At 46.2% G+C, this 22,596-nt stretch overlaps 1 long non-coding RNA gene across 1 annotated transcript in view; it reads right to left on the bottom strand.

Moving 5' to 3' along the window:
* LOC146594467 (uncharacterized) overlaps nucleotides 1-9,233 on the bottom strand; it is a 30,151-nt gene extending 20,918 nt beyond the window's left edge. The window contains exon 1 of the long non-coding RNA XR_014896174.1: nucleotides 9,156-9,233. This is a non-coding gene — a long non-coding RNA (uncharacterized LOC146594467). The remainder of the gene's footprint in view (nucleotides 1-9,155) is intronic.
* Nucleotides 9,234-22,596: the final 13,363 nt, after the last annotated feature.

Genomic DNA, 22,596 nt, shown 5'->3' on the forward strand with positions numbered 1-22,596 from the left:
ATTTTACACATGTTGCAGCTGCTWGGGGAGCAGAAATAGATAAAACTTGACAAACAGCATAGGCCAAGCAGAAAAAAAAAGAGAGAAAAAAAAAAGAGCAACCTCGATCTTGCAAGAACCCATGGCCCCAGCTAACTTCAGAGCAACGGGCTTGACAGGCAAGTCGAGCTGCAAGTCAGTACCAGCCTCCTGACACAAGCCCGAAGCAACCCAGAACTGCCTCTCCCAGGGCCACATGTTTATGACATTACCTAACCTTGGGCAGATTTGATCAGCTCCCTCTAGGAGATTGCTGCTGTTTTTTTTTTTTTTTTTTTTTTCCCCACTTTGTCCTTGATTTTGTGATATTAAGACATCTCCAAGAGGCTACCGCTGCCAAGAGCTGGGACTCTCCGTGCATGAAACGCAGCAGCTACTCTGCCTGAGAGGCCAGGATCAGGGACAGATTTCAGCATTATCCTACCTGGGGCCAAAAGCCCARCAAGCCTCCAGAGATAAGGCGCATCTCCTGGGATTCACTATCCAGATGATTCAGAAAARCCACACTCCAGAAACGGCCTTACCTGAGCACTTTTGCAGTTGTTTCAGGCATGTTTCCGCAGAGCAAAATAATTATGCTGTGTAAAAACAGCCCAGAACAATCAGCCTGAGCCAACGTGTATGGAAGAACCTCTGACGCAAAGGTAGGTTTGCCGAAGTTCGGCACAAGCAGTCATTCCAGGGAGAGTTCAGGCACATGCGACTTAAAGACTGAACTTGGTTTGACCTACTGATGACACAGACTGACGGACTGTCAAACTAGCCTACCYTGAGAGCAAACACCCCTTGGGCTGCTTCTTCTCTCCTTGAGCCTTGCTATGTGGGCTCACCTCATTTTCTCAAAGCCTTCCTCTGGAAAGATGACTTCTGCCTATCTTTTGCCTTGCCCGGTAACGCCACTTCAAATATTTTTTAGGTGGGAGGTAAACCTCTTCCTCCCTCATTTTTCCAGGGCTTTCTGTGCCTGTAAAATATTAGTTAATCCATTGTTAAAGCCGTAACCTTGGTTCTTATTGTGGAATAAACAGGAACTGGAGAGGCTTGACAGTGCCGCCGCTTTTTTTGCTCCTGATTTAGACCTTCATAAACGACTTTGTCAACGTTATGTCTTCTCATGCCACAACACTAATTGCTTGCAGCATAGATTGATGAGACTGTATTAAAGCCACTTGGCAGGGATAACATTTCACTTTGTGTGTTCARGGCTCCGTTGAAACTGCAACGTGGAAACCTCAGCGAAAAGGGCCTCACTTGGCCTCTGCCCATAGTTGGCCACCAGCGCTTTCGCAAGCAAGYGTCTTTGTGGTTAAGCATGTGGTATCATCTAAGGGTACCCCAGAAAATGGAACTGTCCTCCTTCCTGGAAACAGCAAAGCAAACCTGCTCCTTCAGACTCTCTTCTTTATATGGAAATACTCATCAAGCTCCTTAAAAAAAAAAAAAAAAAGGAACGAACAGGATAATCTTTATATGACACTACAATAGATTCCAAATCCTCACTAGGTTGCCATCAAGGCAAACAAAATATGGAATATGCGAAAAACTACTTGCAGATCTCACCAAATAACTCAAAAACTTAAGTCAAATAGTCTAAGCTTTCCTTGTTTTGCCCTTGATTGCTTTTAATGAAAATTTGAATGTACTTTGTGGCAGTTCTAAGCTGAAGCTCAGTTTCATGCTTGACCCTTACTTTGAGCCTGAAGATGCCAGATTTGGAGACTCTAGCACTGGATCAGGAGTCAGATGTGTCCCATTTTCAAGAAAGGAACCAAAATGACAGGGTCTTCTTTYTTAAAAGCAAGTTTCATTACATTTTTTAAAATGACAAATTCCCTTTTGTTCCAAAATATATCTGTATGATATACATATATCATTCATATCACATTTTACATATATATGTATGTGTGTACATATATATGTATATATAAATAAAACATAATATTCAGTTTTCASCCAGTAAAAGCTAAAAAGAGAAGCTATAAGCACGTAACTTTTCACTGGTATTTTCCACATTGAGAAAGTACAAATAGGAGGGATCACGCACGCTGCTCTTGTGCGGATGGAGGTGACGTGCTGGATGCAGAGCCTGGCAGGGTCTGGGGAACAKCTCTTCCACATGTCCTGTTACATCTCTCAACACTAAACACTTCCATTGCCTGGTGGTCACGCTGTGAGGTCTAGACTGGTTCACGCACTGAGGACTCCACTGAGGGTTATGAAATACAGAGGGACTCCATCCAGCTTAGGAGGAATACCAGGAGGGAGATATCATACATACTTGCCCAGCTCTTACAGTCATCTACATAGTAGACATCTATTTCTGGTTACTCTTAGAGAGAGGATCCTTGGCTAGCTGCACTTTTGTTTGACTCAGCATAGCTCGTGTTGTGAATTGAGACTTTAAAAGTGACAGCACCCTTTCAGAGTCCTACCTCGCCTAAGTCCTACCAACGTCAGCAGGAATAGTGTAAACTGAGGCTGAGGGTTTGTGAGACCCCTTCGCTCCCCTGACTGGTGTCATCAGAACTCCATATAGASTTTCTTCTGTCTTTCTTTTAAGTCTCATTCACCAGAAGTAAGTGAGATTTTACTTTCTTTCCATAGGGAAATTTGGAGACCTACACCGATTCCCTCGCACCACCCTGGCAGAGAGATAGTGGTGAATAAGTGATCTAGATTCCTCCTGTCAAGCATGCCAAAGGAAGCACGGAAAGTATTAATATTCTGGAAGAACGTTCATTACAGAAGCTCAGCTTGCACACAGTGGTCCCACCAGTCAACACAAGATAAGCACTCTTGGGAGTATGAATTATTGCAGATAATAAGGCAGAAATTCCCCTTAAACAGCTCTGTATGTGTGTTCCCAAGATTGACTCCAGAGATGCTTGTCATCGGTTGTCAAACAAGAAGCTAAAAAATTATGGTGAATTAATTTCCTGTATTTCTTCTTGTAAGCAAACGACATGTTCTCTCCTGTTTAGATTAACTGAATGATTTCAAATCCTCACAAGACGTGGCTACATGATGGGACCTGGGAACCAAAACCAGTGCCCAACTAGCAACATTCAGTTACCCAACTGCTATTCAGCAGGCAGCAAGACCTAGCCCGCTCCATCATGGCTGGAGTAACATGGGCTGGTTTTTAAGCTTTAGGAATAAGATAAATTACAGATGCCAATTGCTAGGGTTTTTGTTGCGACTATCTCTTTTACAAGCTGCATATAAACAGGAAACCATGGCCACATGGCAGGGAACTGACTAAATCCTGGCAAATACTGATAAAAATCAGGTCATATTGACATCCTTTGTTTATTCATTGCTTTGTTAACACTGTTTATCCTTTATAGTTTAGATAGTGTCTTGGCCACATATTTGGAAAAACTCCCACTTTGCCATCCATTTGCCCTCCGAGAACCACGTCACTGCAAATCTCTTATTTTTAACCAGCATCAGGAGCAGCTGCTGCACACAGAGCTATAAGGAGACGCATACTATAGGAGTACACATTGACCTCCACTCTTTCAGGAAGGTTTTTCCCTGATTCCCAGGAGCATGCTGTCAGCTTTTGCCTGGACACACGAGTTTTTCCTCTTACTTAGGAGTCAAATCTATTTTAGGTGTGGATACAGCACATGGCAAGAGAACACCACAGCCTAACTGTGCATTGCACAGCAAAGAATAGCCTACGTTTGGGTGCCAGTTGTTTATCATTACCTGGTCATTTATCCCAAGCCTGAATCCATCTTAACAGAATGAGGAATTTATGCRCATTATAAATGTCTTCCAATGCTATTAATATCCAAACATATGCACTATTGCTAGAATACTCTGATTTAATTTGCAATGTTCTCCATTTTAAAACTGCAGTTCATCTACTGCTAATGCTTTCCCTCCCAGTCCAGATATGCCAGAAATATCAAGGTAGCATTCCCACCATCAGCTCCAGGTCATTAAAAATGGGTGACATGAAAAGAGCCTTGAATTCCTACACTCATTTTTTAGAGATTTCTTTACCTTGCTGGGGCTGCAGCAGATCACAGGCCTCTGCTAGCTGTTTGCTTTTTCACATAGCTTTTAACCAGGGAGGAGGAAGACCTTTGCAAAAAGCCAAACCTTTTCAGCTACTCAGTTGAGAGGAGGAAAAAGACTGCAGGTGTAATCTGTAAACTGTCATTAATTCCACCCCAATCAACAGAGCCGTGACAGATGTTACTAGCTAAAGAACCACTGCTCTACTCCCAGATTTCTTCTGTATTGCATTAGCTCTTGTTCTTTGCAATCTAACCTGATACGTTTTTAAGCGCTGCCTCTATCAAGGGAGTTCCTGTTAACCACACAGCATGCCAAGTTTAACCTTTACTGTGGGTTAGCTCTACTCTGAAACCTCTCTGCACATCTGTTCCTCTTGTCTGCATTTGCCACAGGTTGTTGAGGTTCAGCTCTGGGTATTTGTCCACCTGGACCCTTTGCAGATGGGCAATGTGCTAAGTGTGCCTGCACCTGGTTGTTGCTTGAGAGGTCACCGAGACCAGCCCAAAGCAGAGAGCTTGGGACTACGCCTCAGGGTTGGAGGGAGGGATGGAGGAAGAGGATGGAGGCCAGGGRGTGTTTAACTAGCCAATGTCCTACTAAATCAGTCAGCTTGATTTATGGGGTTTGTGCAGAGAACAGGCTTCATTTAAAGGAAACACTCTCTGGACAAGCTCCTACGTCTGTCTCCCCATATTTAAGATAGAGGAAACACACGGAGTCTAGCTGGCCATGGCAGGGTGCTATGACTACCCTGCTGGGCTTTGCGAGTGGGCTTTCAAAAGATGAAAAGCCAGCCGAATTCAGAAGGTGAGTGCAAAGACTTCTGACCTTGGATGTTCAAAAAGATCATCTCAGGCTGGAGGGCTTAATAACATGGGAAATATCCCACTGGTTCCTGYCAGCCCATTGAGCCCAGTGATCGGTCTCCCACAGGCAATAGGAGATGCTGTTTGGGGATGGTCCATGAGCCTGGCCTCCCTCTGCTGCCCATTCCCTCGGTTTTGCAATGCTTCTAACAGCACAGCAGCTTGGGCTTTTCCCTCTCCCCAGGCCACACCACTCTGTCCCCTTTGCTCAAATCGCATGTTTCCCATTCACACAGGAAAAGAAACCTTATTATAACCCTGAGCCGACGTTGYTGGGGCAGGGTCTTCCCAGTTCTCATGGCCAACCACACACAGTTAAAAATACTGCAGATGGTCGGAACAGCCAGATGTTATCGCTGCACATTTCCTCAGCCAGTGCTCCTTCAGTGCGGGAAAACTCTGGCTTGAGATGCAGCCTTAATAGGAGCTGCTAAAGACACAGGGTGGATTTTGTTTTGTGTTCCTTCGAGCCTTACTGGCAAGATCAGCTCTGCAGATGCTTAGATATTCCCAGCCGCACCCCAGCCAATCCACTGCAAACTGGAAAGCAGGTCCCAGCAAGGCTGCTTCAAGTCTGTATCTCAAGCAGCCAGAAAGGTTAAGAAAGGCCGTGCCACCGCGACGGGCAGGATTTCGTCGTGTCCTTAACTTGCCTGTGGGATCTGAATGGAATTTTTTCCTATTTCTCTGCCAGGCAGGAAAAAATTCTTTGTTGTTGTTTATACTGGAAGGGATTAAAGTTTTCAATATTTGTTATATTTAGACGTCTTTAGGACCCAGATGATTCAGGGAAATGTTGCATGTGAGCCATGTTTTGTTTATCCTTATTCCATTCCCTTGCTTTTATTATTCACCCCCTTCCTATTTAGGTTGGCTTTCCAGAGGACCCCAGGATGAGCGAGCATCACTGAGCATCAGCACAGCGTTCTCAGGGCCTGAGTGACTTCCCAACCCCAGCAACACAACCCAAAATTTCTCAGGGAAACCGGGATCTCTCAGTAGCCTCGGTCTTGTAGCTCCAACCGCACCATCACTGGCCACACTCAAGCCTGAGCTATGCATGCTTGTTTTCCAGCAAGTCATTCGCTTCAATCTAGCTGAAAACCTTATTTTTTTGAACTTAGCATATGATACGGTTTTCTGAAGCAAACATRTTTTGTTGCACTCTTCCTCTACCCTTCCCTTGCATGCAAAGCAGGACAAAGCTAGTGATACCTGATCTCTCTGTTGAGGGCTGTGTCCTGGGTTTGAGCGTAGTAATGGAAAAAAGCTACTAACGCTGGAGCTGCTCTGATTTATTCACTAATAATCTCTCCTGTGGGGAGTCTCTGACCTCCCTGCGTAGGATCCATTAAAACTGAGCCTCGTAGCTGAGTAGAGACAGGTAGTTWTTTTTTTCCGGATTGCTGTTGTGTGGATAGGGGCAACAGGTACCATCTGCACTCTGTAATCTGCCGTTTCTGCACATTGTCTTTGCGTTAAATATAAAGGCGGCCATCAGGGCAGATTTTTTTATTATTATTATTAGATTTTGGAGCAAGATCTGGTCCAGAACCTGTCATTTGTCTTAGTTCAAACCCTATGAACTGATCCTGGAAGCACTTGTGTGTGTTTAATTTGAAGAGCATGGACTATTCGCTTGCTTAAAACGGAGCTTGCACAGAACTGGTCAGAGAAGTAGGAGGTAAAAGGCACTTTAACTCCAGCTTTATCTGACCTATAGATTTTGGCTGAGGGTAACCAACTGAAATATTTTCGGTGCTGGGATCTTTGTCCCAAAATCTCTCTGATGTTTAATTCACATTTTACTGGTTCATTGTCACCATCCATCGCACAAAAGAGAGTAGGCCATCGGGTTGGAGGGAGGTGGAGAAGGCACCCAACAGCTTTTCCCCTCCTTTCTAAACAAGACTTCAGAAAACCTTTAGTTTCATAAGTGATGGGCAATATTTCAAATGCAAGTATCCGCTTGGAAGCCTCTTTTACCTTTAGCATTTAAGGCAGTGTTATTGTAGGCTGAACGGGCTAACGCTGAGCGTTTACAGAGGGACGTACATCGTTCATTAGCCCAAAGGATGTCAGTGGGGAAAATAACCAGATGAGCTTTCAAGCACAAAAGCCCTTCTACAGGCCTTATGTCTGAAGCAGGACTTGGTTGCCCCAAGTTCACCTGAGCTTTTGGGCTCCTCTCCCTCAAGCCTTGCACTGCTTGCAGTAATTAAGTGGGTTTCGATTAGATGAGATTTTTGTTAGAGGTTTATCATCGCTTTTGACACAAAAGCACACTAGAAGGAGTCTCTACAGTGAATGTGGTGAACTTCAAGGCTTCCCACCAGCATTGCCTGATTTATTTCCCCGGCGTGAAAGCCCACCTCTGAGCAGGCAGGTGATTTTTAAGGTGTAGGGTTGRGTTTGCTCCTTTTTCATCTAGAAGGGAGGGCTGGCTGCATGCATTACCAGCTACAAAATAAAGACAGACAATCCAATTAAAAGACAAATGATGCGCAGGAAATCTCTTAGGTGACCAAATATTTACTGCATGGGTAAAAACTCCACAGAAAGCTCCCACTTAAAAATACTTAAAGGCCTTGTGCTTTTTTCCTCCAGTTTTTCTACACATGGTCAACTTTGTCCTCTAGGAAGACCTGACAGAGCTGCAGCTGTGTCTTCCTCCAGCCAAACTGCCAGGAGCATCTGCTGGACGACTCGGTCTGTTATAGCTGTCACCAGCTACAGCTCTGGGAGGAGATACCACACGAGGGCACGTGCCCGTGGCTGGGGGTGAGGGGGGAGGATTAAGCCCCTGATCTCCCTCCTTCCACACAGAAAATCTGTCCCGCGATAGAYCTGCAGCAGGTCAGTCCTTCTAGGGTAATTAAGACCTAAGACCTTTAGCTACAAGTTTCCTGGTGGGTTTTATTTTCCCCTCAAAAAGCTGCATTTCAAAGCGATTCCTCCTGCCTGTGCCWGTCTTGCTACAAAATCGAGTGCTGATGCCATTTAACAACCTTTCCCGTTTCTTGACATTAGCTAAAACTTCACTGCCAAATTAAGCAGACCAGCTGCCTAGCGTATGCTGTATCTCATCTTTTTCTCCTCTTTCCTTAACCACTGCCACTACTATCCCTCAAAGGGACCGAGCACAAATAATTCAGCCTCTGCCACTTGGACTGGTTTTAATCAAAGGATTTGCTGGGCTTCTACCGCGTGGGRCACCTCATTAACAACTTCTCACCTTTCGGCGGAGGAGGAAAAAAAAAAAAAAGAAAAACAACAAAAAAAATCCCCCGCGCTTTTCAGCATTGCCTTGCTTAATGGCAGTACGCTGTGTTTCGCACAGGGGTCCCACGATGCGTTTTGCAGGCRGGCCCCTCCCGGGCCAAGTTTTCGGTGGGAACAAAACAACACCGACAAAGTAGCGTTGCTGGGCTGAAARGGCTTAGAGACCGGCGGGAGCGTATTTGTCAGAAAGGAGCTGCCCATCGGAGATTAGAAGCCTAATGAAATTTGTCTTTGTGCGTGTGGCTGTTTCCCTTTATTTTATTTTTTTTGGGGGGGAGGAGGGCTTTTGTAAAAAGCCGGGCTTATTAAAATTCAGGGAGAACCCCACACAAAAGACACTTCTTAGGGTCCAAAGGCACGCTTATTAATGCAGAGGTTTTGATTCAAACCGCGCAGAGCAGGCCAGTTTCAGGAGATTTTCGGTATTGTTTGGGGAGAAGAAAGCAAGGCTCACTGATCATTTTCTTTTCCAGTTTTAATCACAGCGGCTGAAGCAAGCATTTRCTGTGATTCAGGGTCCCTCTTAAAAGGCTAGGAGATGAGGGAAAGGGAGGTTTGGAAGAAGGGAAACATCACGGGCAGAAACTCATCTGCATGATGGATTTTACCGTTTGGGCTCATTAAATTGTAGCACAGCGGTGCTCATCCACACTCCTCGTTTCCTCCGCGMCAGTGGCATTGCACGGGCACATAGCTAGAAGGCAAAGCAGTGGGTCATCACGCCTAGCCGGCGATTACAACCGAGGCATCTCTTTTCCCGTGACAATACCAGTGTTGATGAAGCCAGGCGTCGGGGTGGAAAGGAAGGTCGAGACGTTGGTGCAGCACGTAACTGTGATTGCTTCCGTGCGTTTCAAGGACACCTTGAGATCAAAACCCTGCTAGCAGCAAACAAGTGTCAACACCAGCTTGGCAGCCCCCACAGAGCATGCCTACCTGGGCATGGTTTATCTTAACAAGGTCTTACGAAGAGGAAAACACGCTGGCAGCCCTCCGCCCGTGGAGCGTTTGCCCGTGGCGGCTGYGCTCACCGAGGCCGGCGCTGTGACGGTGGCAGCAGATCCTGCGAATAAGCAGTTTTGGTCATGGCTGTAGCTAACATGACTTGTTTGTCACTGGCAGCGGAGCCCTTGGGAGCATTTGCTCAAGRAGAGGAACAGTAGGAGCTTTTACAAACCAGTTTTTGACACTTTATTTAACAACAGCGTGAGGTCCACGCAGCTGGCTTTTCTTCCCTGCAYGCCAGCCGGAGCTGCATGTTCCCATCTGCCGTGCTACGAAAACTATAAGAAAATCTTGTCTGTTCTCTTATGAAATTTTTGTTCTGAGAAAACGTGGGAAGCAGTCCCGTGCTGGCTGAGCTGTGAGAGGAGGCTACTGAGGCCTGCCTACAAGCTCCCTCATCCCTAATTTTGCTCGTTGTGCTTGTCCTAAGCTAGTTGCAAGGAAAAACAACAGTGAGCCTGAGGACAAAATACTGCTAGCCACCACTATTATTAAATCTACGTACGCAAGTACGGATACACATGCACACATTCATATGCAGGACATCACCGGGCTAGTTCTGGAGAACCGCAGAGCAACCCACAGAGCCTGCTCAGCGTGAACACCCTCAACAGGGTTAAGAAGACGTTAAGCTGTAATAAACTTGTTAATTATATTCCCCCAGGCCCCTTATTGCTCCAGTCAGGCTTGTGCCAAAATCCACTCCTCTCTTTCTGCCAAAAGGATCTTGAAGAAGCCCAAGTGAGGGACAAGGGGAGAAACTGGAAAGAGAGGCACCTCCTTGGACCCTGGCCAGCAGGAAGAGGAGAGAAGAAATCCTTGATAAGGAAGAGAAGGGAGAGGGTGGTGGAGSCACGAGGCAGCACAGACCTCCACAAACCTGTTTGCTGGCAGAGCCCGTAATCACCCATTCGTTCCTGCCATGAGCCCGTCTGATAACTCAGGTCGGAGCTGACCCGGCGGAGATGGATGGCTRCACCCTGACATAAGCAGAGAGCCATAGCTGTGCTAAAATCACTTAATAAGGTTTTTTACCTTTTCTTGGGGAACGGTTTAATGGCAATCAGAGGGACCTCTCGGAGTCTGGGGATAAGAGTTCGACTCGGAGAAGCAAGAGTGTCTTCCCCCCCCCCACCCCGAGGCCGTCTGCCTCACAAGACGGCAGCAAATCTTTATAGCTGTTGTGCTTTTCATAGCACGGCAGTGCTCAAGCGCCCCGATCGAGCTGAGGCCCCGCTTTGCATCAAATTGCATGAGCATGCAGAAAGCCGTGCTCCCCAACAGCTCACGCTCTATGSAGGAAACACTCTGATGGAGCAAAATTTGCTGGCATTATTTATATTTTTATAGTGCAAAAAGCCCCAGGGCTGGGTGCTGTAAAGGGGGAACCTTTCTGGCAGATCCGCAGCCCTGACTGGGGCTGGCCAAGAAGTGTCTCTGACTTGTTCTCCCACATGTAAAAGGAGGACCAGCTTCTTGGCAAAAGCATATCATGTTTTAGAGGATACCTCCCACCTCTAAGCATTCAGGGATTAGGGGTTGCCCTGAAGGTTCAATAAAAAAAAAAAAGAGAGAGAGAGAGAGAGAGAGCTTTTTAAAAAATGTGCATGATTTGCATTTGGCTTGTGGTACTGTTTGAAGGTTACCTTTTCTAGTTTTCATCCAGCACAGCAAATTCAGAGCCTATGCCAGTATTAACAGGATATCCTAGGGCTCTAGACAAAACCATGATATCGTGGCTGGTCCGAAACAGCTTGCTCAGGCACGGCAAAGTCCCTCTCTCACAGTGGAAGGGGAAGGTTGCCGTTGGTTACACTGAAAATCAGGCAACTTGAACTGGAGAGGAACATTTATACATATTATAGCTATTTAATCACGAACCTGTGGGACTCATTGCCACATTATAATTGATTTTAAGATTTTATCAGCCTGCAAAAAAAGGGATGGATATTTACGGTTGGGTTCGAGCTAAGCCCTCCCAGCTAGGGATTTTTCCAAGCAGTTTTGGGAGGATCCGGTATACAGCTTCATGCTTCAAGGAGCGCATCAAGCTCCAGCTGTCAGAAGGCAGGAAGAAACTTGGTTTTCTAATTGCCTACATGGGGATTATTTCCACCTTTTCCTTGCAGTTGCCAATTGTTGGTACAGGAAGCTGGACTAGATGGGCCATGTCCACTTGATGCACCCGACCAGATGCAATTCTGGGTCGCTTTCAGGACAACCTCCCCGGTTCCTGGCTCCAAACCACTCACTCTCCTGGCCAGAGCCGCAGCCCACCAGATGGTGCTCTCGGTATTAACTATCCACCTATTCTGCTTCCACTGAAAACTCCTGCACAGGTGGTATCTGGAGGTAYGCCACCAAGGAGGAACAGATTTTTGTGCTTCCTAGAGCTTTTCCTAGAGGAACAACCAAATTTTGCTCAATCCCAGGCATGGTCCAAAAATCTAATGGAGATACTTTCTCAAAGCACCTGGAGGCCATGATGGCTTATGGKCACTAGCATACTCCATCTAGTTCAAGCACATTTAAGAGCGTGACCCTGTGGTTAAGCCATGACTGAACCAAAATGCTGGGTGAGAGGGGCAGCATGGCAGCACAAGGCAGTGTTGAGGGTAAGGCCAGTCTTCAGGCCATCGCACCACACACCAATGGACTTGTAAGCTTACTGGAAACCTCTGGGACAGCATTTCTCAGGGCTTCCTCCACAGGAGCCTTTTTGGGGAGCTTTTCTGGTGTGATACCACACAGTCAAGAGAGCAGGCTGGGACCTGAGTATTTCTGCTTGCTAGAGATATGAAATATTTTCTATTTGAGGGTAAGTGCTCTACTATAAAGGGATTGTGCAGGGCAGCTGAGGGATCTCCATCACCTAAGGTTTTTAAGATCAACTCGGACAGACATCCATCAGTTGCAAGTTTGAGGGACGACCTAATGAATCCCTGAGGTCCCTTCCAGCCKTAGTTTCTCCCTGATTTTTTACAAATGGAAGGTGAATTGCAGTCTGCAGCCCRCAGAAGGCAGTGACAGAAAGCAGGTGACCGCAGCGATCACAGCTATATCAAGTCCAGGCATTCGATTTAATGTCTTAGGGCTCATCCCGAGGGTGTTTCTTGGGATCAGCAGGACATATTTCCTATGCAGTTAAATAAAAAGACAGAAAGTGTACCATACTGACTCGATTCCTAAAAAATAAGTGTATTTTTTTGCTCATTCATGAGATAGCAACAGCAAAATAAAACCTCAAGCACAGAACACTGGCTGTGGAGCAAACCAGCAGCAAACCCTGCTGCTTTTGTTTTTTAAGAGTAATGTGTTTTCTCCTTTTGGTTGCTCAGAAGCCGGAAAAGTCAGAGTATTAAAGGTTGCCTGTGCGTGTATGTGGGAGTGCTCTGGCCGTTTACGCCCGTAATGAGTTCTGGTGCTTCTGAACAGAGCACAGGTAATAGCAGATCATAAAGTGGGTTTACCGTCCGAATTGCCAGTCTCTGAAGGTTGCTAAAAGCCTGGTCAAATGAGCACAGTCATATCTGCCTGACTGTTTCAAAAACACCACTTTCTTAATGCTTTCATGGTAACCTGTGTTTCTCCACTCCCTTAAACTGGTTAAAATTGGGAGTCAGTGGAGCAACTGGTGTAAAACTGGTGCAAGCGTGAGAAAGGTTGCAAGAGGAAGGACTGAACTTTGCAGCTGGARTCTCCTTTCTGCCAACCACCACACCAGGGAGAAGACCTGTGGACACTAGGGCGGAGGAGCTACACCCCATCTCTGTGCTTGCTGCACCTACGTGACACATTGCAGAATGGTGCTGCCTGCCTCCAAGTGTCCTCTTTCACTGCGAGCTTGGATTTTCACAGCGAGGACATGTCCACATGCTATTACAGCACAAATACTCCAGACAGGGGATTGGTGAGGTTAATACCAYGCTGTATTCACGCTTAACCTTGTCTGCCTCGCTTCACAAGAAAAAGAGCTTTTTCCTTGCCTGCATTGGGATTTTATGGCATGACTGATGGAGTGAAAAACATCTTCTTTGCTCTTTTAGGGAAGACCAAATATCTTGCGCAAAGGCAAGGAGACATCCTTCCTATAATCTGCATTGCTGGCTTCCTGCAGAGGAGACATATAAATATTAAAGCTGCTGAGGTTACAACTTTGTCGTGGGATTAATGCACCAGTAATCCTTTGTATCTCTGAAAGAAACCCTTTGTCTCACATTAATAAGGACATTTGATGGTGCCCAGTGACATGAATCGCCTCCGTAGCATCCCAAAGTCTTCTCAAAGCAGGATACAGTGTGTTTTTCTGTGCATTTTATTTGAGAACAATTTCATGTTTTGGAGAAATAAAATCCATTTTGTGCACATGCATTTTCATTTACAGCCAAAAAAAAATGAATTTCAATTGTTCAGTTAGCACTTTGATTTCCCTCCATTTTCCTTGCCTTTGTGGGAACATTCTGGGAATATGCATTTGTYAGAACGTGTGATATGTTTTCATGTTTTCTGCAGTTACTTAGTGGGTCCCTTTCTGAAGCCTTATGGACCACCATGGGCTGAGAAACATGGATGGAAGATCCAGAGAGAGGGTCTCATGTAAATCCAGTGTCATCCCTTTGAAGTCCTTGGGGCTTCCACAGCAGCCAGAAGTAATTAGTGAAAGAATGGGATTGCAAGGACTGTGCTGGCTTGCAGTCAAYGGCTCCCGCTGACTTTGAATAAAACCAAGCTGGGCCAGTACTGAGCACGGTTGAAGCTACGACACCAAACGTCCAACCCATTTATCCAATTCACTGACTTGGAGATGGCTTTCTGCTGCAGGATTCACACTGCTGACCTCATGCTTTTTTTAGTGCCTGTGTCCAAATGCCAAAATATGCCACGTGTTCGGGTGCTGTGGCTGAACTAGCTACAGTGTCACTCCTAATCCACCTTYCCTTTAGATCGGGAGTGGCCGCAGGCTCCTTCAAAGTCTATTTGACTTGAGGGAAAATTTTGATTTCTACAGAACTGGACAGCAAAACATCAGAAACACTTGAGTTTGAAGCCAAAAGTTTCATTTCARCTTCTTCATGTTGATTATAGTCTAGGCTTTCCTTTCATTCTGATGTCCGTATTTTATATTACTATAAACTGCATTTAGATTGAAACTATCTGAACAGACCATTTCAGGAGGGTTACTTCCATGTTTCTGAATCTAAATTTCATCAGAACTTCAACTCAGTGAAAAAGTTTGACTTTTCCTCCTGATTTGGAACAAAAGCAAATTGAAAAATGTTAGAAAATGTCATTCCATGCGATGGGAATTCCATTTTCTTTCACTGTTGTCAAGAAAAAGGATGGCCAGCTGAGACAGCTCATGAAAACTTTGAAAATTAATACAAAGACTCAGAGCTGGCAACGCATCTACCAATCCTCGCAGCTACTGCCAATATCATGTGGATGGGATTTTTCAGGGTCCCCTCAAAGAATTGAGTATATAGCTCCCAAGACAACTGAGGACTCTAGTTCTGCAAGGCTCCTTTTGAAGAGTCTSAGCTTTTCTTTCTGCTTTGGATAACCAGACTGGGCCTCCTGCTCATGGGAAGCRTTGTTAATGTGTCACCTCCCACTAAGAGAAGGGAAGAGGAGGGAAAAAAGGTCCAGGAAAATATTAAAACAAGAAACTGGAATGTCTACAAACTGCTTGGAGAGTTCATTCTTAATTCTCATATCCCTATTTACTGTTGAAAATGGCTATTTAGCTATTTATGGCATCGTAAGCAATCACTCTTGGTTTCCTCTTAGCTTCAGATGGATAGTTGGTCCATATGTCTCCTGCTGAACTTAAATAACGAAAAAAAAAGAAAGAAAAAGAAAAAAAGAAACGAGGTAAGAAGCAAACAGACCTTTTTGGACAGCCACATCTGGTCCCCATGTGTAAGCCCAGACTCACGAGAAGCCCGCTGACAGAGAAAAGCTGCATGCTGTGGTTCTAGACAAGCTGCTTCTACACATGTATTATTTATACACACACATAAATATATATATGTACATATGAAGCAGATAGACAGATAGTGAGAAAGACAGARCTTTCAGATTTTTTCCCTTCTGAATTGCGCAAAGCCCACCTGGCCAAATGCAGACCGTTGGGCAGCCACGATTTATTGTACTCCGTTGGATGGCAAAAACTTGGAGGAAGCTGGCGGACAGGAGAAAGTCTGAATGTCCCCTGAGTCTGGAAGGGAAGGACTCAGGACAGAGACGGGAAGGCAAGATAGACAGGAGGATCTGCCCGTGCATGAGAGGTTTATGTGACTGCTGCCATGCCAGGGCTTTGGCAGGCGCTGCAGGTCATCGCTGCGGCAGACTCGTACGCGACGGCGCAGATGATTCATGTGCAACGGCACGTCCACAGGACAGCGTCCACGGAAGCCTTTCTAACCYGCAACCTAGGCCACTAGCTCTCACTCACTTCTTCTTAAGACCACATCCAGGCCACTTGAACACTGACAACCGTTTTCTTTAGACCAGAAGCCTCTCCTTCTTGCATGCCTGTGTCAGTGTTCGCGTCTTCTTCCCTTAGCACACCAGGACCCTGAGCTCAACTGCGGCAGAACAAATAGCGCCGCTGCGATGTTATGGCTGATCAGCAGGACATCTTTAACCTATTATTAATTTGGACGGCAAGCAAAACAAACAGGAACAAAACCAACTTGTCTCCTTACTCCAAACACTCGTCTCCCAAGGACTCACTCTCAATACGGTATTAACACAGTGTGCTGTAAGTGCACGAGCACTGCTGATGACCTGGTGCTAGGCTGAACCAGGGCCAGCAGCCTCCTAAGAAGAGGAGAGATTGCTGCTGGGACTGCAATAKCCTCCAACAGGATAAACTGGAGCATGAAACGGGCATTTGAAGGAATATTTTCACTTGGCAAGAGCTTAAATTTGTACAATGAAAGGCCAAAAATAACGCACGTATTTCTGTACATTGCAATTTTTGCAGCAGTCCTGGGGCGAGCAGAATAAAGCATTCATTTCCCTTTTCACTTCCATGTCAGAGGTGGGTGTCTAATGTCCCTGTGTCTTTCTGAAAACCCTCATCCRAGGGGGACCTTCTGCACGGCCTCATCCAGTGACCCCTACAGCAGCGWATTAATCTTCCCTGCCATACAGATGCACGCAGCGAAACCCAATAAACCAGCTCCGAGCTAGCGATTACGTTTGGAAGAACGCATCAAGCACTGAGCCAAGCAATCTTGGCTGAGGGAGCAGCCTCCATCGCCCAGGGAAGCTGACTCAGGGGCTACGTACGCTCACGCTAGCAGAAAAGTTGCATCTCATGTTGCAGCTCCCTGGTCGCCGTGGCCTGGAGGAGGTGACAGCGGGCAGCCAGCTCTCTCCGGTAACCCTCTTCTTGGACTTAGGGGAGAGCCACTGTTTTGGCCGATATGTTGGAAGCTGGACCAGTTAGTTCCAGAGCGAAAAGCATCAGCATGAGCTTGCATTTCTGCGGCCTTTCTGGAAGCTGTTTGAAGCGAGTTCAGCTGCTTATTTTGACATTTCATTATAACTGTCTTACCTTTACATGCATCGAAGGGCTGGCCCGCCTGCAAGGCATTTTCTGCATGCTCCGGAGCACTTTCAGGCTCCTTAGCTATTCTGCTCCGCTAACTAGGTCAGGACTTCACATCAGCGAGGACGCAGGCATAGCCGTCGCTCGCTTTTGGGCGAAYGCTGCTCACGCTACTGCTTTGTTCCCTATCGGAGCAAAAGGACTCGCAACCAACCYGCCTTTCACTGCTGGGAGATTTTCACATCTTCTTGTGAAAAGCTGCCACTATGAGGGCCCAATTTAAACCAGAAATCTGAAGCCCTGTGTCTGGAAATCATATTCTTTTCTTTTTTAAGGTCCCTGAAGATGATCCCTCAAAGAAGCAATCGCAAACATGAGCAAATCTCGAATATTTTCATTAGAAGTCGCCATTTCTAGTAGAAACAGAAAAATCCCAAGTCTGCCTGCAGCCTGTATTTCCAACTGACAAAACCCAGAACAGTTTTCGACATTTTGTTGAAGTTTTACAAGTCAAATGATTCCAGTGCGAAGAGACATTTTTCTGCAGCATCTACCAGTACTGAACATGCTGTTTAAATAAACTCGTTCATACTTATATAAGTGAGCAACTTATATTAATTGCTGCTGGCTTTTTCCTAGGAGAAGAGCACAGTTCCAAAAGGGCATTAAAGCAAACATCTTCTGAGCGTTTGCTCTTTTTTATGCTACAGAACACCAAGTAAACGACCAAAAACATGCTRTTAAGAAGTTATGCAAGTATTACATTTTCTTTTCTTTAGATCACACCGTAAGTCTTGCAGCAGGGGGAAATTTCTGTGGCTAAAAAATGATAATGAGAAGCAGGGTTTGAATACATGGTCCTTACTCTCATCTTGGATTTGTTTGCTTGCAAYGCGCTGAGGGCCCTCTGCTTGGAAACGGAGTGCTTTTCTGCCAGTWAATAAGAAATGGGCTCCGTCAATTTGCAAGTTGCTTTGTATTTCCAAAGAATATAATGCAACTTCTTTCACTTTTMTCTAATAGCACATTGGATTCAGCTGAAAGCAGAAGCAATTAGACTATGAAGAACATACTTAAGAGCTTAAAAAAATGTCAAGTTTTGGTCCTGTTCTGTACTATGCACAATTCTGGAAATCAGCATTTTGTAAAAGAGAGAAATTCCTGGGTTCTTCCAAAATAAAAGTTATTCTCCTGTTATAAGTGGACTGAAACTAGAGCCACAAATCTAACCCTYTTAAAATCTAAGCTGTGGTTTGGATGGGACACGATGAATCCTGCTCAACTGACTTCCATTTTGATGTAGGAACCAAAATCAGATCAGTGTCTTAATACCGTATCAGATGAGGCTGAAAACTCACACAAGCAACAGATCTTCCAACATTTTTCCTGCTTGCCAAGTAGCTGAAGCTCTGTTTTGAGCCCAGGAGCATGAGTGCCATCAGCAAAATCTAGTATCCTCAAGTCTGGGACCATTTTTTCAAGTAAGTTATGAGCCTGAACCCAAATCTTTTCTGAAACCTAATATCCAACCAAACCGCACCTCAGCAGCTCTCCATAGCTTTCCTAGAGGTAGCTCAAGGATTAGCTGAGGATGTCAGTAAGTCACGCAAAACTATAGTATATTTAAGAAGATTGGAAATCATTTCCTTGCAGGAAGGAGCTATACTAATTTGCCTTCTCTTCCTTTTGATTATACTGGTCAAATTAGAGATAGCCAGGAAATTACATCGCCCTCAAAAAAAGGTGGGGGGGTGGGGAGAAAAATATCAAGGAAAAGGAAATTTTTTCATTTCCTGCCAAAAACAATCCCACAACTTTGAGRTTTCAAAGGCTTGCTTACATTTCCTTCTTTCTTTCTTTCTTTTGTAAAGTTTTAACATAACAAACACCACTTTGGAAACACTCTTTGTTTTGTTTTGTTTTGTTTTTTAAAAAGCAAAGTCTTCATAATATCCTGCATCCAGTCTTTTCCAAGTGATTTTTTTTTTTTAATATTAAGGAAGGAAGATGTTAAAGGAGATGAAGGCATGCTACAATCTAAGATGCCTGGACACATCTGTACCACTGCAGAGCTGCATCTGCCCCRGAGGTATTACCAACACCTTCCAAATTAAAACTCAGCTATCATCCACACCTTTTCCCCAGGTGCTTCTGGTTCAGCCGGCAGGCACACACAGAGCCGCTGAAAGCCCCCATGGGGACCTCAGTCCCCTCCCAGAAAATCAGAGGTGCAGGCAATAAAACCCACCGCAGAGCCCAGGATCCAGGTTTTCCACGACTCCCTAGCAGGTAACTGCGGGTTCACACATTAGGCAACGCTACCTTACTGCATTTATTCTATGTGCCCCCTCGCAGGCTCCTTTGACCATCTCGACCAGAGGCAGTAGGGCGAGCGCCAGATCCACGTGTGTCCACCCTCCACGCTCACTCTTTTTACAAGCATAGGTCAAATCAACAGCTGTTACTGTTTGTTTGGTTTTTTTTCTTCTTCTCCATGCTGCACCAAAAACTYTGACTTTACGTACATCTCCATCTTCCACTGAAGCTCCTTTACATCTAAGGACTAAATTTGGCCTGGTGCTTTTATGACTGGATGGAAAAGAATTTTTGGCTTCTGTAACGAGAAGTTTTCCCCAGTGCTTTTTGGGTAAAATTGCTGACCTAGTGAAAAGCACAGTCTGCAACCTTTTCTTTTTTAAACCTGAATGCAAAGACAGTGGTGAGCCACGCGCTTGAGCAAAGGCAAAACCTTGCAGRGGAATGATGGAGGGAGAGAGGAGCGGCCACGAAACGTACTGCTGCTAAGTTTCCCAAGGGCTTGGAGCGGTTCCTGGTTAGCTTTCCTCCCTGCCATGCTCTTTGATTTCAGGAAATTGTCTAGGTCTGTGAAAGATGAGAGAAATAACAGAATCGATACGAAGTTGGCTTTCGCTTCTGGGAAGCTCTGGAAATCAAAACTGCATTGGATACTCTTGATTTTAGAGGGAATCGAGAATGCTATCGGGGACAAACGTGCATGAGAGCAGCTACCACGGATCAGCGCGTCTGCAGGGACGGGACGCAGCTTAGCCGGGAGCCCCACTGCAGCCCAGAGCTGGCTCAAGCTGCTCATAGCTCCGCACCTTGGTTCAACCGAATTGGCAGTTCACGAGGAAATCAGTCAATCAGCACCGACAGACGTCTTGCCTCACCCCCAGTCCTGACAAAAGCAGGTCTGAAAGAGTGAGAGAGCAGAGCTTCGCAAAGGACAACGACAAAACACAGCTGAATTATTTACTTCCAGTATTACATTTACCATAGTATTGGAACGATAGGCCSAGGTGGCTAAAATACTTTCATCGAAATGATTTATGTTTAGCTTTTGTAAGAAGATGCTACATGGCAGGCTATACCACACTTAGTTTAACTTGACCTGAACAGTCTTAGCATTGCTGATTTCCTGTAGTTTATATATATGATCTTTCTTCTGTGCTAATCTGCATAGAAATCAAGTCACCTGCATGCTTGGGCACGACAGATCTCTCGGGTCTCTGAGCTCTCTCCGTCACCACTCATAATAATTTACAACCCATCTCACTCACAGGCCTGTGAAATCTGCTCRCCGGTCTATCACCCAAATACTTCTTCGCTCCGAGTGCGGCACAGGCAAACCCCGAGCTGGCCTGCAGAAACTGCAGAGAGGCAGGACGAGCCCGGCGCGGAAAATGAAATGAATGCAAGCTGTCAAGACCGAGCTGGAGAAGAAAGAAATCTTCCTTACAGAGATAATCAGATCAGTCTCATCTGACAGCAGCGGTGAACACGTCGGCATCAGTACCGATCGCTTCATTCCTGGAAACATAGTGAGGCGCTTCCCCACTGGCGACTCAAGTTTTAGCGGGGGGGATCAAAGCCCAGCATTAACTCCCTGATGGGCCTACGCACAGTGTTTGGCTTCAGACCTTTCCCTCCTAGCATTAACCATKTGTCTGTCATAAGCCCTGTTTACTCCCAGTCTTGAGTAAAYGCACTGACAGGTCACAGGAATTAATTGGGGATGCCCAGCTTGCAAAGGGGACACCTTTATCCTGGAGGGTTGAAACCTCTCTGATTGAGGCTGGACACCACACTGGTCAAAAACAGCTTATGGATAGCCAAAARTGTTGCTGAGACATTTCTCCGGGATGCAGCCACTTTCCCCTGAGCGAGGCAGTGAATTTATCTGATATAAATTACTATTTCTTTTAAGAGCAAGTTTCTGCTGTTAGTTGCATCTCCCTTTGGGCAGCCATTGCAAGAAAGCAGAAAGCCCTTCACGAGCTCGGCCAGCTCCCAACTGCAGGCTGTTGAAGCAGAACAGGAATGAGGAATTCCCCAAATTTCCAGTCAACTTTCCTGGTCTAACCATTTGCAGCTGTGTTATACTTTGAAAATACACACCCCAAGCCTTTGATGTTACTGCTGCCATGCCCTTCTGAGGGCAGAGATGGTCTGAGCATCACAGTCCCGTGGAAGAGTGCCCTATCTCACAGCACTAAGGCATTTATCTAAAATGCATGGGCAATTCCGCTTGCTATAGCCTTGGTAATGATTTTTTTTTGGTGTTTCTCTGCAAAGCAAACAATGCAGGCACCTGAGATTACAGATGGTGTTTGCTTGGAAGAGCACCCAGGGTTGATTTGGGGATGCAGCTGGCCAGAGAGGCCAGCTGGTGGCTGAGATGTGATCCCTGGCTGGCTCCTCTCTGCAAAGCACTCCTGCTTGTTCCTCCAGCAGGAACTTCAGCATCACTTGTATCTGGAGGGGAGGAGGGCAGGCTGTGACCACAGAAAGACTTTTCCTCATGGAGCAAATGGGAGCCAGCCGGCCATGGTGCAGGAAAGGGCAAGAAGCGCTGGGAAGGGGGAGAGGGAGGGATTTCACTCTCGGGAGCTGCTGGGGAACCGCTCAGGACGCAGGATCATGAGCTCCTAAGGTCTGCTCTAACCCTGTTGCCTTTTGCACTGCGTGCAGCAGCCCCTGCCCTTCCAGACAGCAGCCCATGCTCTCTAATCCTGCCCTCATGTTATGGGGCTTCGAATTAAGCCTCTGCAATCTAAAAAACATCTGATTTGGCACAGATGGTGATTTCCCAGAGGGGAAAACACACTGCTTCACGTCATGCCTGCTCCTGGCCCCACCGGAGAGCCTTGGTGCAGCCCAGGACCAGTGCGGAGCCAAGGACGAGCAGCCAGGGAGGGGGATGCTGGTCCCAGCCCTGCCCCATCTCGCTCCTGGAGGGGATGGCTGCCACATGCTAGCTCAGTGGGTCTCTTAGCCCCACATTCAGCTCCTTACAAAGCCCGCRGAGAGATGGGGTGCGTCTCAAGATAGCAGATCGGAGAGATGGTCCTCTTCTCCGAGGGCCATTCTCCACTCCCGGCCTCACTGCGGCGACCCACCTCGGCTCAGACCAAACAAACATATTTGAGAAGTGCCTGTTTATTCATTTTAAATATCCCTCCCCAGGGAGCGGTCATTAGTGAGCTGCCTTGATAGGAATCTTAGAGCAACAACGAGCTAATTCTTTGTGAGCTTCACCGCGCCRGCTTTGGAGATGGCTCAGAGAAAAACCCGTCTTTCATCCCCAATGTAACGAGCAGCTTCAGAAGGGGACAAATGCCGTGCACGAGAGGCGTCAATTTATTTTCTTTCGTTATTACCGAAGATCAAAACAAAGCCAGCAGCGTGGCAGGGAAATCGGATGGGATTAAGGCAGCTGAAGTGGGGCGGCATCATTAGCAGGGCAAGGTGCAACACGCAGCCTGCCGCGTCCGAATGCAATGACCTGGTCTA

This window comes from Rhea americana, unplaced genomic scaffold (assembly GCF_003343005.1).
Source record: "Rhea americana isolate MKP2758 unplaced genomic scaffold, rheAme1 scaffold_259, whole genome shotgun sequence".
Lineage (NCBI taxonomy): Eukaryota > Metazoa > Chordata > Aves > Rheiformes > Rheidae > Rhea > Rhea americana.